Genomic DNA, 16,308 nt, shown 5'->3' with positions numbered 1-16,308 from the left:
GGCCAGCATCTTTCACCATTGGCTATGCTGGCTAAGGCTGCTGGGATGCGCAGTCTGGCAATATAACTGGAGAGCCCCACATGATTTCCACCCCACGTTAAATGGAAAGCACAACACTAGTAATAATAAGCTGTATAAAAGCAATAATATGTAAATTCCTACCTCAGCCCTAGGCTATGGCTACATCAAGAGTAGTTTCTCAGACCTGCCAGGAGAGCTGTCCATAGGGGAAAGCTGAAAGGGTCCCTGAAAACACAGCAAAAGGGGTTCCCTGTGAGATGACTCTCCACAGCCTTCTTGAACTACTTTTGTGTAGTGCAATTGCCTAGTAACTTGAGGATGCCATCATAAAGCAGTTAACCAATAGCAGTTGTTTTGTCCTAAGAACAATTGAAACCATGGGAACTATGGATCTGACAAGGATGGATCAAGCATGACATGACTTGCAGCAGTAGCAAGTTGTCTGGGTCAGAAGGACAAAAAGACCTTGCCTCAAACCCAGAGGCCAACTTTGTCCACATATCTACTTGGGAAATGTCATCCCGGGAGCTAATCACATCAACCAAAATATCAGAGGCACGTTCGCTTGCTCACAGGGTGACCAGGCGGCCTCACCACAAAGGAAGACAAGGTACTGCAAAAATGTAAGGCATTACAAAATAAAAGCTAAAAATAGTCATATAAATAATACATTCATGCTTCATAGTCATGCTCAGAATGGAGGACATTTTGCAATTCGGCCTGGATAGGAGGCTTAAATGTAGTTCATGCCCTGGAAAAGGAGGACACCTGGTCAACCTGCTTGTTCATTGTCTGATGTGATATATGCCATCCTCATACCCTTTAGCACTCTAAATAGGTAAGTTTCTATGCCAGAGGATAAATAGACATATATCAGATATTAGGTACAGGAATTATTGTTGTTATGGGCCTTCTAGTCATTTCTGATGCATGGCAATCCTCGCAGGGTTTTCTTGGCAAGATTTGTTCAGGGAAGGTTTACTATTGCCTTCCTCTGAGGTTGAGAACATGTGATTTGCCCATGGCCACCCAGTGGGTTTCTATGGACCACCAAAAAGAAAAAAGTTGCACAACACTTCAGTCTTCCTGGGCATGCCATCTCTGACCTCAGGACAGTGGTCTTTGAACAATATATATATGAGATTGGAAAGAGAAACATCTAAATTACAATATATTCACAAACTCCAATCCACCAACCATGGGTTGAACAAAGACAACGGCTTCCTGGCATGCTACACATAACACTGTTTACACCCTGCCCACACTGCATTCAGAAACTTCTACCATTTCACATGGACATTCAACCACTTTGGCCTTAGGCAATATCTTTCCACCTGCCTTTGCCCCTCAACAGTTAAAGATGAACTTGCCACTTCTTCATCATCGTACCCACATATTTTGCATTTCCATGGGTCTAATTATGAAAATCCTTCCCGGGCATCTTTTTACTCCATGCATCTGAGGAAACAGATCGAGTTTATGAAAGCTTATCCTACAGCTTCGTTCACACAGTCTCAAAAGGGCTAGAAGAGCCCTTTAGATACTGATATTCCCGGCGAAGTGGGCGAAACATATGGTCAAAAAGAGCCAGCTTCCCGGCAGACTGGGGATATGGCATTCAGACAATGTGAATATTACATCCCTGTGAGTGTTTCGAGCTGTTATTGGATCAGGTTCTCCATTCTCCTAGAAGGCCCTCCATTTCGAGCCTGAATCTTACATTCCTGCGAGTGTTTTGAACTTTCATTTGGTCACATCATTTTTCTTGAAGGTCCTCCATGCTGAGCCCGAGTCTAACATTCCTGTGAGTCTTGAGCAGTTATTGGGTCACATCCTCCATTCTCCTTAAAGGTCCTCCATTTTTGACCCTGTATCTTAGATTTATATTGGTTTTTCAAGCTATTACTGGGTCATGTCCTCCATTTTCCTCAAAGGCCCTCCATTTTTGACCCTGAATCTTACATTCCTGTGAATGTTTCAAGCTGTTACTTGGTCATGTCCTCCATTTTTTCTTGTAGGTCCTCCATTTTGACCCTGAATCTTACATTCCTGTGTTTTGAGCTGTTATTAGGTCACTTCCTCCATTCTCCTGGAAAGTTCCTCCATTTTAAGCCTGAACTTTACATTCCTGTGAGTGTTTTGAGCTTTTATTGGGCCATGTCCTCCATTCTCTCCTGAAAGGTCCTCTATTATTGAGCCTGAATCTTACATCTCTGTGAGTGTCTTGAGCTGTTATCTGGTCACATCCTCCATTCTCCTCGAAGGCCCTGTATCTTACATTCATATTCGTGTTTTGAGCTTGATGTTGGGTCACATCCTCCAATTCTCCTCCAAGGCCTTCCATTCTCCTCAAAGACACTGCATTTTGAGCCGGACTCTTACCACTGTATTGATGTTTTGAGCTGTTATTTGATCATATTCTCCATTCTCTTTGAAGGTCTTCCATTTCTGAGCCTGAGTCTTAGTGTTTCAAGTTGTTATTGGATCACGTCCTCCACTCTCCTAGAAGGCCCTCCATTTTGAGTCTCAATTTTACATTTCTGTGTTTTGAACTGTTATTGGGTCACGTCCTCCATTCTCCTCAAAAGCCCTCCATCATGAGCCTGAATCTTACATTCTTGTGAGTGTTTTGAGCTGTTATCTGATCACGTCCTCCATTTTTCTTGAAGACTTTCCATTCTGAGCCTGAATGTTACATTTATATTAGTGTTTTGAGCTTGTTATTGGGTCATGTCCTCCATTCTCCTCAAAGGCCCTCCATTTTGAGCCCGAATCTTACATCCCTATGAGTGTTTTGAGCTGTTATTGGATCGTGTCCTCCATTCTCCTAGAAAGTCCTCCATTTCAAGCCTGAATTTAACATCTCTGTGTTCTGAGCTGTTATTTAGTCACGTCCTCCATTCTCCTTGAAGGCCCTCCATTTTGAGCCTGAATCTTACATCCATGTGAGCATTTTGAGCTGTTTCTGGGTCATGTCCTTCATTCTCCTCCATTTTTGACCCTGTACCTTACATTTATTTTGGTTTATCGAGCTGTTATTGGGTCACGTCCTCCATTCTCCTGGAAGGCCCTCCATTACTGAGCCTGAATCTTATCTTGAGCTGTTATTTGGTCATGTGTCCTCCATTTTTCTTGTAGGTCCTCCATTCCTGACCCTGAATCTTACATTTATATGGGTGTTTTGATCTGTTATTGGGTCACGTCCTCCGTTCTCCTGGAAGGCCCTCCATTACTGAGCCTGAATCTTATCTTGAGCTGTTATTTGGTCATGCGTCCTCCATTTTTCTTGTAGGTCCTCCATTCCTGACCCTGTATCTTACATTTATATGGGTGTTTTGGGCTGTTCTTTGGTCACATCCTCCATTCTCCTGGAGGGCCCTCCATTACTGAGCCTGAATCTTATATTCTTGGAAGCGTATTTCGAGCTGTTATTTGGTTATGCGTCCTCCATTTTTCTTGTAGGTCCTCCATTTCTGACCCTGAATCTTACATTTATATGGGTGTTGTGATCTGTTCTTTGGTCACATCCTCCATTCTCCTGGAGGGCCCTCCATTACTGAGCCTGGACCTTACATCCCTGCCAGTGTTTTGAGCTGTTACTTGGCCATATATTCTCCTCCATTCTCCAGGCAGGCCCTCCATGTATAGGTCGAGGAGGGGCCTGGTCCTCCCTTTGCAGCTGGAGGCAGAGGAGGAGGAGGAGGAGGCCCTGGCCCTGGCGCCTATCGCTTTAAGGAGGAGGAGGAGGAGGAGGTGGAGGAGGGCCTCCCTCTTTCTCCTTCCCTCGCTGCTGCTGCTGCTGCTGCTGCTCACAGGAAGTCTCCCTCCTTCTCCGAAGAGGAGGCAGCAGCAGCAGCAGCAGCAGTAGGAGCCTCTGGCCGAGAAGAAGCGGACCGGGCTCTGCCTGAGGTGAGCGATGCCTTCCTGGGTGCCTGCCTGCCTTCTTTCCTTCCTTCCTGGGGGCCCTCCGCCATTTTACCTTCCCTCCCTTCTCCCTCCCTCCGGTGGCTGTCACTCCCTGGCGCCTTTTCCTTCAGGGCTGCATCCACACTGGAGCAATAACAACCCGGTTTGGCAGCGCTTTAACTTGTTGCTGTCTTGGATCAAGTGCTATGGAATTCTGGGAGTTGGAGCATGTTCTGGGAGCCCAGTGCGGAGTGTGGATCCACAGGCCAAGGCTCCAGGCACACAGACACACCTGGCTGCCCCCTTCCTTCCTTCCTTCCTTCCTTCCTTCCTTCCTTCCTCCCCTTCCTCCTTTTTTTCTTCTTCTTCTTCTTCATCTTCCTCCTCCTCTTCTTCTTTTTTCTCTTCTTCTTCTTCTTCTTTTTTCTCTTCGTTCTTTGCCTCCTCCTTTTCTTCCACTTTCTCTATTTTTCCTCTTCCTGATCATCTCTCTCTTCTTCCTCTTTCTCCCCTTCTTTTTTCTCTTTTCTTCCTCTTCTTCCTCTTCCAATTTTTTCCTCCCCCTCTTCTTCTTCCTCTTCCAATTTTTTCCTCCCCCTCTTCTTCTTCCTCTTCCAATTTTTTTCCTCCCCCTCTTCTTCCTCTTCTTCCTCTTCCAATTTTCCCTCCCCCTCTTCTTCCTCCTCTTCTTCTTCCTCTTCCAATTTTTCCTCCTCTTTCTCCTCCTCTTCTTCTTCTTCCTCCTCCAATTTTTCCCTCCCCCTCTTCTTCCTCCTCTTCTTCTTCCTCTTCCAATTTTTCCTCCTCTTTCTCATCCTCTTCTTCTTCCTCCTCTTCTTCCTCCCCTACTTCTTCCTCTTCCTCCTCCTCTTTTTTCTCTTTTCTTTCTCTTCCAATTTTCCTCCTCCTCTTCCTCTTCCTCTTCTCCCTCCTCTTCTTCCACTTCCTCTTATTTTTCCTCTTCTTGCTCTACTTCCTCTTTCTCCTCTTCTTCTTTTTATCTTCCTCCTCTTCTTCTTCCTCTTCCAATTTTTCCTCCTCTTCCTCCTCTTCTTCTTCTTCCTCCTCTACTTCTTTCTCTTCCTCCTCTTCCTGTTTTTTCCTCCTCTTCTTTTCCTCTTCTTTCTCTTCTTCCTCTTCCTCCCTCCATTTGTATCTTGTTGCATCTTTTCAAGCCTTCCTCCTTCAGGGACCCACATGCAGGAAGACTTGTGTCTTTCTGCCACTGAAGGTGGAAGGGGAAATGTCAGTGTGAGGCTGCCACGCTATGGGTCTCTTGAGTGCAAACCAGCCACTATCAGCTTATGTACATCCAGGCTGCCAGCCTTTTCCTCCCTCCATCCTTTCAGGTCCTTGAAGCTTGTGGAGTAGGCAGTGGCTGGCTGTCAGTACAGAGCCAGGAGCCAAGGCTGGCACTTAGTCCGGATAAATTGATTTGGAGTACGCAGGGAGGAAATTACTACAAACATGCACACTTCTGCAGTCATCTTTTTTTACTCCCCATGTCTTATTATTCAGTACTCTTAAATCATTGTTGTGCCTCCCATCTCTGCTCTGGGTTGTTGCCAGCCTTTCTTCCCACAGGAAAATGTGCATGAAGCTACACTGTTCTCTTCCTCTGTATTCTGCAATTGCTAACCTAGCTCAGAATCATCTCTAATAGTTTCTGTATATAACTCAATGGTATGTTCGATGGTATTATAGCTATGGTAGTCTGTAGAACCAGTATATAGAGAGATCTTGTAGCACCTTTGAGACTAACTAAAGAAAGAAGTTGGCGGCATGTGCTTTCGTTGACTTAAGTCTTTTCCTCAGATGCATTTGGTGGAGTGGATCTGAGGAAGTAGACACTAGTCTACAAAAACTTTTGCTGCCAACTTCTTTCTTTCAGTTAGTCTCAAAGGTGCTACAAGAGCTCTCTACTTAATGGTGTGTGTGTGTGTGTGTTGTCTCCCTGCCTATTTTACCTTTCTTGTCTATTTATCTCCCATATCCGCATCTTTCTTTTTGGAAGAAATGTTCTACTTTTGTGAGCTTTCCTTCAGGCCTGGGCTTCTTCCTAGAGCAAGCTGCTTTAGATAGATGCAGCCTTGAAATCTGACACTGGTACGTTGGACAGTATTTAGCCCTGAGATGCTTCTTTAGGAACACAGCTCTTTGCAAGCAAAGAAGAAAGCAATGCATGTCCATTTTCTTTCCTGGCATAAGACCTAATCACTCATTTTATAGGGTGCCTTTTTAAAAAAGGACAAATAGGAAACCCAGTTCTCATTTGGATGCCGGTTTTCAAGTGTGACAGATGAATCAAATGTGGTGCCTGAAATGCTGATATTTCACCTTTGCCATTAACTTTTTAATCCCTGGGAAAGATCAGAAGCCTTTTCACACTACACAGTTATAGCATGATGAATCTACTTTAACCGTCATGGCTGCTTCCTATGGAGTCTTGAGGTTTCTAGTTTGGTGAGGCACTAGTGCTCTCTTGCTGAGGATTTTAAGCATTCCTCCCTAAACCACAAATTCCATGATTTCATCGGATCCCATTTAAAGTGTAACCATAGCACTATAACTCTGTAGTGTGAAATGGCCATGGGCCAGCCCCCAATCTCTTGAATTTGGAGACAATAATACCTGGGATATTGGAAGCGGATACAGACAGGGTCAGACCATTAGCTTTGACGGCACTTCTTCTGGGTTTGGGAGCAGGATTCTTTCCTAGACTTTCTTGGAGATCTTGGTATTGCCTGATTGTTTAACCTCTAATTACTAACCAGGTCCAGCTTCCAAAGCTATGTTCAGGGCGATATGGTACACTGTTGTTCTTCCATGCAAGGTTGCTGTGAAGTGTTTGAGCACACCCAAAGCACTATATAATTGTTGTTGTCCATAATAAACAATAATATTGATTTAAAAGTTAGGGTGGTATGCAGTTATTACCCTCTGCTAAGGCTGTTGAATCCCATGGCAGTTTCTATGAATGGAACGAGGGAAAAAGTGATCTTCAGCCTCTTGCACCAACTAAGAGTTACCTCCTTAGATCTCTGGAAAAGATGTGAGATTTAAAGGACTGAGTACGAGAAGCAAAATCAGCAAAAATAAAGAGCTTCTGGAAATACACAATTGTGTATAACCAGAAGCCTTTGCTCCTGTTGCGAGATACAAATGGCTGCAATACTATTAGTAGTGAATCTCTAATGTCAAAGTGGGTTGTTTGTATCAGTATGTGGCCTCCAGCAACCTTTGGAGGGACACTTGTAGCATGCTGATTCCTGCTTTGCCAAGTCTCCAGGTTGCCTGCAATTCTTATTATCACATTAAAATTAGCCTAATATGAATCCTGCCATTCTTGTCCGACAAAAGTGAGGTAAAAGTGGGCACCGAATGTAAGTTGTGGCATTTGGCTTAAACCTGCAACATGGATTAAAGTATTTTGTATTTTCCCAAAAAAACGTTATAAAAGTATATAGATCACATACAGCAAATACATTGCAGCTTTAGTGTATAAAAGCTCTGCTTTGCAGCATTTGAAGCACGATACCTTAGCTTTTTGGGGAAAAAGAATGTATAGTCTGATTTCGTCAATTAAAGAAAACATGTACCTAAATAGTTACTACAGCAGAGTTGTCTGCTCTCAGGATGAATCTCTGTTCTGACCTAGACTTAATTTTTTGAAGAAAAACATATAATTTTTACTACTACTACTATTATTTCTTGCTTGCATCTCCCTATGGATTGAAACAGGGAACATCTACAGTTTAATATACAGTGGGCTCTTGGCATCCGCTGAGGTTTATTTCCAGGACCCCCCGTGGATACCAAAAACTGTGGATGCTTAAGTCCTGTTAAATACAATGGCACTGTAAAATGGTATCCTGTATATAAAATGGCAAAATCAAGGTTTGCTTTTTGGGATTTTTGTATTTTAAAAGTATTTTCAAGCCATGAATGCTTGAATCTGTGGATTAAAAAAGTCCGTGGATAAGGAGGGCTGACTGTACAACACATAACATCAGTTAAAAACACATGAACCATTTAAAACACATAGGCGGGTTACAAACCGCCACTTGGGACGTCCTCAGGACGTCCCAATTTAAAAAAGGGGTGACTCTTCCAGACGCCCCTATTCCTGTTACGGACTCTGTCCGTAACAAATGGCGGCGGCCGTTCCACACGGCCTCCGCCATCTTGACGTAACGGACGCTGTGCATCCGCATGTTGCGCGGCGCTAATGACGTCGCGAGTGCGCCATTGGCGCCTTGCGGCGTCATTAGCGCACCGCCAGAAGAAGCTCCATTTTGGAGCTTCTTTTTTGCTCCGTAAGGGAGCAGCGCGGTTTGGCTGCGGCGGCTCCCTCGCGGAGCAAACAGCAGCACCGGGAGACCGCCGCAAAGCGGCGGTTTGTAACGCCTTATAGTATAAGTTTAAAAGAATGTATAAGAACAATGTATAGTTAAACAACCAGTCCATAATTTAAAATTCATAGTTAAAAACCACAATTTAAAAAAATTGCATAGAAAAGAAATGAATGCCGGTAACATCTAAATCATGTTCAACTCAAGTATTTGGCCATTTAATGAGAGCCAAAATCTTGGTAATCTTGCTTTCATACAGTGACACTGTTGCACTGGTAGAAGTTGGAATGAAGGTACCAAGTGCTGGTTGCACATGTCCTTAATTATGCTTGTCCATGATTATGATTTGTGTATTCTTTTCTTGACTATAAATTACAATAGACCCTTAGTATCTGCAGGGTTTCTATTCTAGACCCCCCAGAGGATGAAAAAGACCACAGAACCTCAAGTCCCACAGTTTTCAATGGCAGCATGTGTGCATGCAGCTGCTCTGCTACTGCTACATGCATGTGCAAGCCATTAGGGGCAATGGGGCTTGCCGTCCCCAGATGCTTAAAGCCTACAGTTGGGGAGGGTGGGCTGTATAAGCAAATTTAAAGACAGGGTTGTTGGTCCATTAAAAGAAGACCCTCCATTTTTTAGACCCTTAGAAATACTATAAGAATCAATATTTTAAATATGATATTTTTATATTTGATTTGATTAGTAACACAGGCATGGTAGCTGCTTACATCACACCTGTCTTCAGTGGCGAGTAGGTTAATGTCAGTAGTTTTGTGTTTTAGATGTAAAAGTTGGAAAACTTCATTACAGACACAGTAAGCACAGTATAGTAAGTAAAATGCTGTACACACTTTTCTGGATTGATACACGCAGAGTATTTTACATTGTGCTTAAGAGAAGCAGTGGGTATTTCAATAACTCTGTGCATGTAAATACTGAAAACGTTTAATACATTTAATGTAAAGCATTATTAGCTTTATATCTTTGCAACCGAGAAGTATTAATTATGGAAGCATTTCTAGTTTCCATAATGTGCTCATTATCAAGATTCAAAGCAGAATGTATCTACTTCCCCCAAGCAAACAAACAAAAAACCTTTACCGCTGAAGTAGTGCAGGCAGCGTTTTGGCAGAGGATCTAACCAGGCAAAAATAAAACACACCTATATTTCCCACAACATCCACAAATGTCTCTGTTGGAAGCTTCACTTTTATGCTGTATCTGCACTAGTAGACACATGCTAGATGGATTATTTAAAGATACACATGCCAGATGGATTAGTTAAATATAATAAGGAAATTACAATGTCGGCTAGGTAAATCTAGAGTAACTTTACAATGTCGACTGCCTAACTCTAGCGTAACTTAATAGTTCTTAACATAAACCCTATGGGAAATTATTTTTGGATTGATTTGTCATACATTCACCATTGCAGTTAATGGCATTGCTTTAAAGTAGTTCAGAAGCGCTATCTGTTTCTTTGCCACTTAATGGTATTCCAGGCCTGTCTCTAAGATTTGCTGATTTTCTAGGTGCCCTTTTTACAGTATTCATGTCATAATATCTGAAGGAGCTGCTGTTTTAGATATGATCACTCCAGGATAAAGTGGCACTGCAGATGTTGTATATTGTGCTGTCTTCACTTTCACAGTATGTTGAGTCATGGCTTTGGGCACAGATAATGGTTAAGTTAAACTCTTCTTGGTATCTGGTGTCATTTTTTGTTAAATTCAGCTTGACTGCTTGGTTTTAGGAGTAACCATTAGTGCCTGGGTTTAATGAGACATCTGCTGTTGTATATCGACACAAATCAGATATACAGTATATTCTTTGCTTGTTTCAGAAACAACATGCATATTGGAAAATGGTCCTTATTGACACAAGAAAATTAAAAGTTCAATTCATCTGCAATTTGATTTCCTCTTTCACTCCAGTATAGGTGCCTCTCTTAACTGAGTAGTTGGGTAGTCGCTTCAGTAGATGGCAATAAAATGTCCTCAACACTAGGCACTGATGCTTTTCTCCCACATCTCAGCTAACAGTGGGTAGCCCTCAGCTGAGGGAGATGTGTTAAGGGATGAGGGATGCTGAAAACATCATTTACCCAACAGCTATTTATTTGGCATACATGCAAGCTGCCCTACTGCACTAAGCTCCAGATTGATATGCACTGAAACAATAAAATGCAATCTGAAGATAAATAGAAAAATGATAGATTGAGGGCAGAGGATAGAATCTACCTGAAAACATATACACATAAAATCAGCTAATGAACACATATGGGCCTCTATGTGCCCATTTGGAAAACAGCATGCTGTACATTCATACTGAAGAATGGATGATTGTCTCAGCATTTTTCTGGCCAAATAATAAAGTTTTTGACTGGTGTTGGATAACAGTGGGAATGCCCTTGCTCCATTTGTCTTCCTGTTGACATCCACTGGCAATGAAACCCAGAGAGGGGGAAGTAGACAGAACAAGCAGGCTCTTGAAGCATTTGTTCATACTGCCATGGCCCAAACTGTTCCTGAGCAAAGTTGTGGGTTGTATAGTTATTATTAAGGTACTATAAATGCATCCTGACTGCTTATAAAATGCTGAAGGGCATGTGTTCTGTCTTGTTATGGTATTAATAGGGTACTAGTAGAATAACTTTGTTTGGGCACTATTTGGGCACTGTTCCACTGTTTGGGCATCAAAGATTTCTGTCATTGTTCTGGATGTTAAATAAACCTGTAAGCTAGTTGACATCGACAGGGGAATAAAATAGAGACATCTTCCTAGACTTAATTCATTTTGCCGAGAAATATGTATTTTTTCCCCAATTGCATAGGGAGTGAAAACTCTTTTTAAAAATTGTGACAGGGTGATGTTTTCCAAACAGGCATTTTTTTTTCTAGGAGCAGAAAATGAGTCTTGTATTTTTCTGGGACGAATTCAGACATGCAACCTTTCCTACTTGATTCTACTGGTTGTGCAAATGGCTGTTTTGGAACAGGCAAAGTGGTGTTTTCCAAATCCTAGAGCTTCTTGGTTACTTCCAAACTTTGGAACGATCTCCCTGGGGAGGCTAAGATAGCTCTCTCCTGCTGCCAGCAGGTGAAAAAACCTTTCTGTTCAAAGAAGCTTTTTTTGACTGCAACAGCTTTTCCTGGTGTGCTGTCCTATGGATTTTTATCTTTTGCCTTTTAGTATTTTTGTTTTAAATGGTTTTAATTCTGTAGGTAGTACAGTCACGTTTTAACAAGAATATTTTGTTATGTTTACAAGTGTTTTAACTTTGTTTTTAAAAATTAGGTGATTGTATGTATGTGAACTTTTGTAAGCCACCTTCTCAGTTTTGGAAGGAAAGGGAGGACAAGTTTTGCTTCTCCAATAGTTTTTCTTTAGATCTGGCACAACATTGTTCTGTTGCCAAACTGTGCCATTTTAGATTGTTGTAAGAATGGGAACTCCACTTTCTTAGGGGGAGCCTACCTTCTTGCGCTTCTCTGAGTCTTTTCTTTTGGGACACCACCTCCTAAAAGCAAGTAATTTGACTACATCTCTACTTTGAGCATGACTTGTTCAATTGCATTAGGTGCAGAGATGCAACACTCTCGGAGAGTGGTGGAGTCTCCTTCTTTGAGAAGGACGTCTGTTGGGCATGAGTTCCTGCATGGCAGGGGATTGGACTGGATGATCCTTGTGGTCTCTTCCGATTCTGTGATTCTGTTCAATCCCAGTGGTGTTTGATTTATGTGAGTGCAAGTAGATTGATAATGTTAACTGTTGAAGAAACAAGCAGATACAGTACATAGCTAGAGTGTGTATAGGGAGAGTTGGATAAAATCAGAACAAAGTGTTAGGGAATGTGAACCGAAAAACAGTGGGGGAGAAGATGGACACAAGATCATATAATTTCAAATTAGTGTAGCCTATGGTCTGTTTACTACATCTGCATTACAAGCACATAAACTATTTGCTAATAAGCTTCAACTATTAAATTCTCAATTTGAAATTATACCCTGTTATCAGCCACAACCATGAAAAGAACAGTTACTATTTATGAAATCAAAACCATGAAGGGATGTCTCAAAAAGTTTCTTGTATGATTACAGCCAGGGCAGGACTGCCATGACTCACATGATTTACTTGCTTACAGCATGTAGTGAAGGAATGAGGAACATCAAGATCGGATTTTGTTTATGAGTGCTTTAAGGACTCGTTGTGAATTCGCTGGGTCATGTAACTCAGTTCCAAAACACACTGCAGAAATAATCCAGGGTGAGACGGCTTTAACTGTCCTTACTCAGTGCTAGGGAATCCTGGGAATTGTAGTTTCTTGTGGCACCAGAGTTTTCTGACAGAGAAGACTCAATCTCTCACAAAATTACAGTTCCCAGAATTCCTTAGCATTGAGCCAGGGCAGCTAAAGCAGTCTCAAATTGGATGATTTCTGCAGTGTCTTTTGGACCTCAGTTACAATAACTGTTTGCAGTACCTATCTAATCCTGCCCTGTGTAGATGACAAGGAAGTCTTCCCTCTCACTTACAAGCACTGTCTGCAGCTGAATTGCCTTGTTATCTACCTAAAAATGAAATCTTTGGCGTGGTTTTGTTTGTGACATTTGATAGGAGGAGTTGCAATGTTGTCTCTGTTCTCAAAGTTAGTAAGTACAGTGGAAGAATTGACTGGATGTCTTGCCTCTCGGTGAGTCATGTCATGTTAACCATATAAGAACTGTTTGAATAGGGGGAAAACAATTTTGCTAACAGGTCTCCATTTGACAGAATATATTGTAAAGAGCTGACAGTGTTGTGGAAGGTAAATGGATTGATGCAGTAGGAATTCAGCGAGAGAAATCCATGTTTTTCTATCAAGCACAGCATAGGGCTGAAGAGGTGTACCTAAACTGGAAAAAAGATGATGGGTACATGTGAAATTTATTTTCAACATTGACAAAACTAACTTACTGCAATTGCCATTGAAGATTTGTTTTGCTTTCCATGTACTATGCAAAGGTAGCATGTATGTATATTCTGGCTTTTAATATACGGAATCTGTTCTTGCTGAACCTCTCCAGACTCACCCTTTTCTGAATACACACACAGAGTAAATGGACTGCAGTAGTGCGAGAGAGAAACAGTAGAGTTGCTTTCCACTACCCTCTCTTACCCTTATTTACCACCCTACTGAGCATGTTACCCACAAAGATGTAAGGCTGTAACTACCTTTTCTGATGTTTTGTAAATATCGCAGCCTCTCCAGCAATGTGATATCCAAGTATAGTTGGATCATGGGGATATCAGATCACTTACAGGCACGGGAAAGGGTCCCTTCTTTCCTTGTTTAAAAAAGTATTTCTGCAAATGTTGAAAAGTAAAGCATTACCCTCTAGGTGCCCTGTCTTTTTTCTTTGGAGTCCCGAGACATGGTTTAGAAAGGAAAGAGGGAAGGTGGAGTAGGTCAGGGTTGGTACATTGGTTTCCAGCTAGTCAAGGTAATTTTTTAAAAATCAGTTTAAAAAAAGAAACAGGAAGTGTTAAAGAGCCTTGACAGCCCAAAGGAGATAAGTGCCTTTGATGCTATGCCATCTCATTATAGTGCAGATATGGAAAAGTTTTGTTTGGGTTTTCTTTTCCATTGTTTAATATAATCTCCGTATAAACTACCATTGCTGCTGGTGCAGCAGAATTCTGATGAAAAAAATAAATAAAAGGCCACAGAATTCAGAAGGGCACTTTGTATTGGCTGCAAAAGATTTTAGGTTTGTCCTCTTAGGTTTGGCCGAATTGAGATGTTAGACTGTGACACACAATAGCTATCCATCAAAGGTCCTCTTAAAACAAAGAGATGCTAAATGTCTGGTAGCTTATTGTGTGAGACCAGCAGTATTTACAGATAAAGCAACAGCTTGGCCTTTTGCCATGTGACATTGCAAAACATCTGGTGGATAAGTATGGTTTCAAGCCTGTAGCTTCCTTTAGAAAAATAATATAATTAAAAAGCTTTTCTAGTTGGCCCAGAAAGCATCGTGAAGGCAAATATTTTTGTAAATTGATTATCAGTATTTGCTTACAACAAAGCATTTTACTTAGTCCGTTCATATCCAGAGCGTGGCTTAGCAGAAGCTGTTACATTGCAAATCACATCAGGGCTCACCACTGGACTGTGTTGCCTAGGGCAGCTGATGGGTGTTTTTTATGCCAACAGCATTTGGAGGGCAATAAGTTTCCCATGCTTGTCTTAGATGGAAAAATCAAAGAAAACTGTGGAAATAAAATTTCTCACATCAAAGTAAAATTACTGACATTTTTTACAACTGAGTTAGATAACCACAGAACCTTTCAGCCAAAAGCTCATTTTGTAGCCTACAGCTGCTACTACTCCTCAAGAGCCCTGGGACAATTTGGGGAAATAAAATCCACATCTTTCTCTAAGGAATGGGTGTAGTTAGGTTTATTGTGATAGAAATGTTGGTCAGCTGTCATAAATTTTGGTTGGCTTCTCTCGCTCAGGAGCACAGCCCTCCAGATGTTGTTAGACTGCATCTTCCCTAACTCATGGTTAGCATAGGCAATGGTGAGAGATGGTGGGAGCTGCAGGTAAGCAGCCTCTGAAGGGTGGCATGTCCTCCCTTCTTGCCTTAAAGTATTCATTTAAAGAGGGTGGAGTTGTGTGTCTGTGCAGGAGAGAAGAGGTTCAGGGGTAGTCTTAGTCCTATATAACTGGCTTAACTGGCTTAGTCCTATATAACTGGGGGGGAATCTTGCATTTTACAGAAGTGGCACTTAACACAATTTACAACAATCTGTCAGTACATGCTGTGTAGCAGAATGGGACTTTTGGGAACTAACTCAGGTAAATTATTCTACTTATTTCCAGAGCTTTAAAAAAAATTCTTATGGACTTCTCAAAATTCCTGACCATGTTTTCCAAGTTCTGCTTATTTTTGTCCTTATGCTTTCCCTTTCTGTTACAAAGAAGAATACTTGACTCATTTCTTCCTGTCACTGAAATGAAGACTAGTTAAAACTTGATGCAAAAGATGAATTGCGCTATTAAGGGCTAGCCAGTCAACTGTTATCAAATAATAATGGTAAAGCATTATTTCTGTTAGAACAAAAAACATACTTTCATCAAATTGGATATGTATAGGAATGACTCTGGTCCAAACCACAGAAACCACAGAACATGGAATCTACATCGTAATCTATAAATTGTGAAGTGTACATACAAGTTTTCTTAAACTGTTGACAATGCTGATTATTTTATTTAAAACAAAAGTTGTTGGTCAGTCTAAATTTAAGTGATGCTACATTGACATCTGTAGGAAGACTACTGATAAACTAAACTGGGTCTCAGAAATCAAGTGGGCGATCTTTGTACTGACAATCTCATATTAAAGTAATTGCAACATATTCTTTGGGGAAAATCCCAGTTGCCTTGGAAATAGAGACCTGAACATAATTGTATATTGTTCCTCTGTGAGTGTGCTGTGCTCCTGATTTGTATAGTAATTATGATCCTACACATTGTGAAGACTAGTAATTATGATCCTACATATTGTCAGCCATGTATGAGCTCTTGTTTGCCTTTGAAAGCTTCAGATAACTTTTTAGAACTTTCATTAAATCTTTTGCTGAACTACTTCTCAAACCCAGAAGCCTACATCCAAGTGTTAGTCCCTGCTAGAGTAGACCTCTTGGATCCATGGAGCATCTGTAAGACTTGACAATTTCCCCATTGATTGAGTGGCTCTACTGTAGTTGGGACTAAGTTGGATTTAGGCCAGAATCATTTTACCCGCAGGAGTGAACTTCATCAAGCTTTCAGGCTATCAATGGCATTTTTGAAGAAGAAGCATATTCCTTTAATGATTTTTCGAAGAATGAGTGTGTTCATTTTAAAGAAGTAAATTTTTAAATATTTCTCACAGTTACGGAATAGGACTAGATTTAAATGAGAAACTGGTTGCAGCCAAAGCATTCAGTTGTTCAGCACTCTGTACACTGTGCAGAGACATGTTAATACAGTAGTATA

At 41.4% G+C, this 16,308-nt stretch overlaps 1 protein-coding gene across 2 annotated transcripts in view; it reads left to right on the top strand.

Annotated features, from left to right (window-relative positions):
* The first annotated feature begins 3,813 nt into the window (after positions 1–3,813).
* LOC149318910 (chondroitin sulfate N-acetylgalactosaminyltransferase 2) overlaps positions 3,814–16,308 on the top strand; it is a 43,823-nt gene continuing 31,328 nt past the window's right edge. Inside the window, exon 1 of one of the 2 annotated variants that reach the window (XM_089510668.1) lies at positions 3,814–3,930. The gene's annotated coding sequence lies outside the window, so the exon portion shown is untranslated. Of the gene's footprint in view, positions 3,931–7,750; positions 7,795–16,308 lie in introns of those variants that run through there. The other variant, XM_089510670.1, reaches the window with a different exon arrangement.

Source organism: Sceloporus occidentalis, unplaced genomic scaffold (genome assembly GCF_023333645.1).
Source record: "Sceloporus occidentalis isolate IW3139 unplaced genomic scaffold, rSceOcc1.0.p SCAF_2, whole genome shotgun sequence".
In the NCBI taxonomy this organism is placed as follows: Eukaryota; Metazoa; Chordata; class Lepidosauria; order Squamata; family Phrynosomatidae; genus Sceloporus; species Sceloporus occidentalis.
The sequence above is the reverse complement of the archived record's forward strand: the minus strand, read 5'-3'. Positions and strand labels throughout refer to the sequence as shown.